Consider the following 7,648-nt stretch of genomic DNA (forward strand, 5'->3'; position numbering starts at 1 on the left):
CCCAACATTGTTCAACACCAAAAGACACAACTCTAGCAAGGTTATGACCAACAGTATTCCCATCCCTTTTAACATGAGAAAAAGAAACAGAAGAGAAAGCATTACACATAGCAAGAATGTCTCCAAGTATTGCATCCAAATCAGAGAAAAAAATTGCTGCTTTTGTTAATCTTCTCGTGGCTACTAGAGAGTCGGACTCGAAGATCACATCACCATATCCATGAGCTTTGGCTAAGCGGGTTGCCATATAAATGGCCTTGCATTCAACTACCTCAGGAGGCCAGTAGGCACACACACGTCTAGTTGCAGCAAAACACACCTTACCTTCCGAGTTGCGGGCTATCACTCCAATTCCCACCACCCTTCCTCGGCCAAACTTGCATCCGTGTTCAATTTAATAGCACATGCAGAGGGAGCATGCCATTGGCTTGGGCTCGGAGCCACGGGGGAACGCACTCCTCCATAAATCCTCACAGCATAGTTATTAAAATCATCAAATTGTCTCATAATTCTCTGGCCCACAACAGTGGCAGGGTGGCTTGTATGCTCAAAGACTTTCCTGTTTCTCTTAACCCAGACATTCCATAGGATATAACAACCCTTTTAAACCACATTTGCATCCATCTCACTGCAACTGACGAGGGTATCACACATGGCTTCATCTTCCACCCCTGGCACTAACATATAACTGCCTGACTCTTCCCACAATTTTAGCGACATCGGGCAGCGATAGAATAAATGGAATTGCGTTTCATCCTCTCTGGCACAACAGGGGCAACATGTTTCGTCGATGAAGTGACGTCTCTTAAGCATATCCCTTACCGGGAGTGAATTTGTGCAAGCACGCCACAGGAAATGACGTACCTTAGGCAACACATTTAAGCTCCATAAAATATTCCACACTCTATGAAAGTCATCCAGGTTTCCCCCTTTTCCCAACATATAAGCAGTTTTCACCGAATAAGTGCCATCCTTAGAGTACGCCCAAGTTAAATCGTCCTGTAAACATCTCGTGCTTAAAGGGATAGCCATAATACAATGTTGGTTACGTTCATTAAAGTTGCTCTCAATAAGATCCACATTCCACTCCTTCCGTTCAACATCCATTAAATCTCCCACCACTTCTAATCCCTCCACTCGAGCACTCTTGATGAATCTACCTTTTTCATCCCCCACCCATGGGGAACTCCATATGTAACAGCCCGCACTTCCGAGCTGCTAGCTAAACATACTTAAGATTCACTAATTACAATCAACGCTTAATAAACCTCGAATTAATAATTACTCGCAGCGGAACATAAACCTTAAAGCGATCCTGGACCTGTGGGTTATGGGCCCACCACAGTCATCCTCAAAACCAAATAACATATTACATAATACCTTGCTCGACTTCCAAAATAATATAATACTTAAATATCAAATGAGAACTTAATACAACAACTTATATTCTAAATATAACTAAGAATCACTAATTTAATTTCCAATTCAATAATCAACTCTTTACTTTCGATCCACTATGAGCTCCCAATACAAACCTGCAAATTACAGAAGAAAATACAAAACAAAAACAAAACTAAAATGAGCGAAAAACTCAGTAACTTTACTTCAGCCCGTCAAAACGGTTTTGATTCGTAAACATTTTTCATATCAGAAACAACTTGATAATTGTTCGGAAATAATTCATCTTTTAAATATATCGCTGGCATAGCTTAATCACATTACATAAATCGTTGGCAAGTACAGGCTTATAACATAACTTAACATAATATTCGACCTTATCTGGTCTTACTCATATACAAATCATTTTACTCCACCTGTACCTTGCCCACTATTCATCTCAGTTCATAAACTAAGCCAGCTAAAACCATTTCGAAAACATTTTCTCATTATCATACTCAAATCACATTTCTAGAATACTTTATAGTTTCCGAACAATTCCAATAACATAACAAAAGTACTATTCTTTCATAACCATCAAATATCAATTCACAATTAACTTATAAATATGCACTATAACCATGGCCATGACTATAAACGATATATGATTTCTAAAATTCGATATAACGCATACACGGGAATTTAAATAAATTTTGCTGAACATAAAGGTTACCTCGATACGATAATCACTTCAAGATAAACCAAATACAATTATATGCAACCTCCAAGAATCATAACATTGACCTCCATCTTAGCTTGAATTATATACTTCTCCAAAGCATTCTCTAAAATTCACCTCACAACAATAAAAACAATTAACATCCTCACTACAACTTAGATAAAGAAATTAACTTTCTCACAACTTCTTACTCTTCATGAACTACCCACAAACCCATTATATGCAAACCATATTACTAATTTAACTCACATCATCAATCTTACATTTTAACTCTAATCAATCTCAAGACCGATTCATAGAGAGAACAAAATAGTTTATTAAAAATCAGCTTTGTAAACTAACTTTAAAGAAAATCAATACATCTTATAACCTTAAATCCATTAGGTAGAGGGTAAGGATTCAATATATAATTTTAATAAACTCTTACCATAGCTAATTTTGCTAATAATAAAAAGCTTGAGAACTGAATTTATTTGTGAAATCAGAAAATAAAATTCATTTACATCTAGCATTCGAATCTTAGAATGAAAGAAGAGGAGGAAGATAGATTAAGTTATACCTCCACAAAAGAATGAAGAAAATGATGGTTGCAAGCACCAACAACAACCACCCATAAATCACACACACGGAACAACACTACGGCAATAACAAACATACAGTAGCAACAACGCATCCAGAAGTTCAGCAGCAACAACAAACTTGCAAAGCCTATAACTTATAGCTCCGAACTCCGAATGAAGAAATTTTTGAGCCTAAATTCAATAACTCGAAAAGATCTACAACTTTGATGAAGCAACAAAGAACAAAACTGGACTGCATGCCGTAGATAATTGAGGCAGAATATTGTAAAAAAAACAGGGGATGAGATGAGGATTTCTGGAGTTTTCTAGTTTTTCTCTGATTGAGCTAATATTAAGGTTTGGTAAAAACTTATGGAGGAGATTTGTTTGATGAATTAAGGAAATTGTGACAGCTCATGGCTTTAGATGAGTTGGTCTTTGGCTTAGCAAGACACGATTGAGAGGGGAGAAGAAATGAGAGTTTAAAACTCTTATAAAATTTGACACCTTAGCTACATAGAGATATGTATTTAAACTTTTTTTTTTTCTAAAATAAGAATACTAATCATAAAATCATATAAACAAATACCATGTCAAATAGTGTTTTTCTTTTATCTTAAGACACTAAATCTTATTAACAAACCTCGTCAACTAGACGCAATTATTATAATTAAGCTAAAATACATAATTAGCATCTAATTAAACCTGCTTAAAAATAAGGGCTGTTACACCATATATCAATTTTCGTACCATCTCCAGCCCTCCAAATCAAACCTTCCAATACCAAACTCTTCGCGCCCCAAATACTTCGCCACGAGTAGCTATGCGAATAACCTAACCGCGCTTGACAAACATCACCATGAGGATAGTACTTGGCACTCATTACCCTACTCAAAAGAGAATTTTTATAATGTAGTAACCGCCAAACTTGTTTACCCAATAGAGCATCATTAAAGACCGCGAGATCCTTAAATCCCATACCCCTCATACACTTGGGTTTACACATTTTCTCCCAACTTAGCCAATGCATTTTCCGTTCATCCCCTTTCCCTCCCCATCAAAATCGAGCCATAGCAGAATGGATTTCTTGAATAACAGCAACGGGAATCTTGTAAACGCCCATCAGATATGTAGGCAATGCTTGGATTACAACTTTGATAAGAACCTCTTTCCCAGCTCGTGATAACAACTTTTCTTTCCAACCCCTCAACTTCTTCCACATTCTATCTAAGAGATCCCGAAAAATCACTTTCTTAGATCTCCCACCAATAGATGGAATACCAAGATACTTCTAAATAATCCTCATATCAAGCTTTATAACCTGATAAAATGTAGGTTGTTAAACAAAATATAATTTACACTAATATATTAAAAGACTTGGATGACAACATATCATAATTTTTTTAATTAAAATTTTAAAGGTTGCGGTTATTGACCGCATCTCTTGAAAGTTGTTAAGGGCAAATTCTTGGTCAATGCTCAAACACGAGTTGACATCTAGGTTTGCCCAAACACGAGTTGACATCCCATTGCCAATCACGCGTCGAGCTCTAAATTTAATGATTTTTCTTGCTTCACAAATGGACCTCCATGTATACCTCGCCCCCAATCATCTTTTCTTCAAAAACAAATTATTTTTGGAAAATACTTCCTCTTAGAACTCAAGTCACAAGAGCTTTCTCATCCGTGAGAATGCGTCACCGCTATTTTTGCTAGAAGAGCCTTGTTGAAACTTTCAAGGCCCCTCAATCCCATCCCTCCCACTTCTTTGTCCTACATAAGTTGTCCCATGAGGCCCAAGGTGTTGAACCTTAATTTTGATAATGACAAAGGAACAAAAACACAAACTAAGTAATGAAACAATAAGTTATTAAGTGAAAGAATTTTTCGCAAGGTATCAGTGAAAAGAGCAGAGAGAATACTAAGTTAGAAGAAGAAATCAAGTTTGAATTTTGAATACTAAGTGAAGATGCTCAATGAACTAATACATGAGAAGTGTTGGAACTAGAAAACCAAAGAAAGACTTTTTGTTTCTAGTTCAAATGTAAAGGAACGAGCAAGATTTGGTTAGGAACTATGGCAATTCAAAATAAGAATGAGTGTTTGTTCCTCTGTAAAGAACAAACAAAGTGGCATTGTTATATTGAGTTAAAGGACCTAACTATTTTAAAAGGAACCAGACATAGGTTGAAGAAGTAGAACGGTTAATTAATGACGTTTGAGTGATTTTACCCTTAATAATTGATAAGTCGGTTTTTAGTTGCATATAGATAGGTATTAAGTGTAACACCCCCAAATTTGTCTCTTTTTGAAGAATATATTTTAATATAAAACACTTGAGAAACTTGAGAGTATTACCGCCACGTGATAACGTTAAAGGCTAAAACTACTAACTACTAATTTAACAATGCAGCGGAATTAATAATAATAACTTCTCTTTATTGAATAAATAAAAATCATTGTTTCTACTATGACAAAAAGGAAATATAAAAATAATAACTACTAAACTAAGCTATGTATTACTCCTCACTTGCTCCCCCATACGGAGTATGCATCAATCAACCTGTAAAATCTGCTCACCAAAGGGGTCATCATAAGGACAAAGCCATAAAACAAACAAACAAAATGCGTGTCAGTAAAAATACTGAGTCCATGTATATGCGGAAATTTAAATACTTTATTAAACATTCAAAATATTCATATAAACCTTCCTTGGGTACTTGTAATAACTTGTACAATATAAAGTATATAACTTTAATAAAACTCCTTTTCCTTGCCTAGGTACCTTTCCTAAAGAGTGCACACCCCCCAAGTTTAGTATTCCTTAATGAGTCTATTACGAGGGGAATTACCTTGTCCACATGACTTATATACAAAAAGTACATGGGTAAATAATATAATAGCTACCGTTCTTGCTAATAAATAATAATCCGTGGCCTCTTTATAATTGTGTTCATAAAAGATCAAATATCTAATTAAAATCTTTCTGAAATAATCCTCCTTTATAAGAATAGTAATTCTTTTATAAAACTTTAGCCATATAAAGGCATAATATAAATAACTTGTTCATAAAAATTCTTAGAAGTAATAGCATTAAAAGCAACTATTATATGACCAAATTAATATAGTAAAAACAAAACCATGCTGTTGTGCTATAATTATATCTCGTAACAAATTGTCTACTGAATAATATATGACTGCTATAGCATGACAAAATATGTAAGTTGCAGATTAAAGCAGCATGGCAAAACTTAAAAGTTGTAGATCATAATTCGAATTTGCCACTACATAGATTTCAAAGAATGCGCAATTTAATAAATTGTAATCGAATAACAACATACTCCAATCCTACTGTTTAGTTGGTGGTTACTTGAGAGTTTCAAAAATTGAGAACTACTATAAATTAATAGCATGGTGGTGGCAAGTTCCTAAAGCAAGCCTACGTTAAGCAGCGTTATCAATAATGATAATGGATGGTACTTAATATGCAAGTACGACAAACATCACCCACTACTTGAACATGTATATATTTAAATCAATGATAAGCTTGACAGTATAATACCAATCATGAATCTAAGACGTTTCTAAACAAGATTATATTGAACTCACGAAAACATGATTCCAAATCCAAAATAACAAACCTAGAAATATGATACTACATATGAAAAATAAGATATAAATATCTACATATACACACACCTTGAATAATAATAATTATTAGGGAGGAAGAGAAAGGTAGGCTAAAAGAGAGAGATAATTTAAACTTGAGAAAAGAGATTTATTTCTCAAATTTAGTGTGAAGAATATGAAGGGTAGAGACCCCTATTTATAATAGCTGGAAAAGTAGAATCGAAAAAGGATTAGAAAACTAAAAGATAGATTTTTGAGAAAAGATAATTAATTTTAGCTAGGATACACTATCTTTTTATGATCATATAGCTAGAATAGAGGAATATTCCATAAGATAAATAGTATACATGCTAATTATCCAAAAGATAAAACAAACAAATTAATCAATTTGGATACAAACTCACTAGCGTGAGTTTGCACCAAAATTGGTTACTTTAGATTTTTTATTTTATTTTATTTTAAATCTTTTGTAAATCCTTTTTGAATTTTTTTCCTTTTAAAATATTTTTAATTTTATTAACCAATTACTTGGATTAGATTTGTGAGCTTAGGCCCAATAATTAATTTGGGGTAGAGTCTATTTGAAAAATCCATAATTTAATATAAAAGCCTATTTAAAACCTTTATAATTAATAATAAACCTCTTTAATAAGTAAAACCCTTTTAAAATTTATAATTAATAACTTACTAATAATACGGAGTATTACAGACTACCCCCCTTAAAAGAAGTTTCGTCCTCGAAACTTAAAGCAAGCAAATAAGAAATAAAGCATGTAATAAAGCATGTAATTCACATGTTCCACAAACTTTATATAGAAATAAGTTGGCTCACATAATAACTCATAAAATATGACAAATAAATAGGGTTCTAAGCCAAACGCGCGAAACTCTATCGCATTCTACCCCTCTTAAAAGGAGTTACGCCTCCGTAACTCTACTACTAACCTTTGCAAACAACTCTGGATATTTCTTTCGCATCTCAGCCTCTGCTTCCCATGTTGCTCCTTCAGACTTCTGATTAGACCGGAGCACCTTAACGATTTTAACATCCTTATTCCAGGTACTTCTAACCTTACTGTCTAAAATCTTAATAGGCCTTTCTTCATAAGACAAGTTCTCATCAATTTGAACTGTTTCAGGTTGCAACACATGCGATTTATCTGGGATAAATCGTCTCAACTGAGATATATGGAACACATTATGAACACGGCTTAATTTAGTGGGTAGGGCTAGTCTATAGGCCACTTTTCCAACTCTATCCAATATCTCATATGGGCCTGCTATAAACTTAGGGCTGAGCTTCCTTTTCTTCCCGAACCTCATCACACCCTTCATTGGTGAC

The 7,648-nt window shown here is 34.2% G+C and overlaps 1 long non-coding RNA gene across 2 annotated transcripts; it reads right to left on the reverse strand.

Moving 5' to 3' along the window:
- Nucleotides 1-1,259: 1,259 nt before the first annotated feature.
- Nucleotides 1,260-3,228, reverse strand: LOC104901091 (uncharacterized). Of its 2 annotated transcripts, XR_791146.4 has the most exons (3): nt 2,676-3,163; nt 2,111-2,222; nt 1,260-1,535 (listed from the first exon to the last, which is right to left on the reverse strand). It is a non-coding gene; the product is annotated as an uncharacterized LOC104901091 (long non-coding RNA). The 2 variants fall into 2 exon arrangements; XR_008967259.1 differs by having other exon boundaries at nt 1,260-2,222; nt 2,676-3,228.
- Between the last annotated feature and the right edge of the window lie 4,420 nt (nt 3,229-7,648).

This window comes from Beta vulgaris, chromosome 8, assembly GCF_026745355.1.
Source record: "Beta vulgaris subsp. vulgaris cultivar EL10 chromosome 8, EL10.2, whole genome shotgun sequence".
Lineage (NCBI taxonomy): Eukaryota > Viridiplantae > Streptophyta > Magnoliopsida > Caryophyllales > Amaranthaceae > Beta > Beta vulgaris.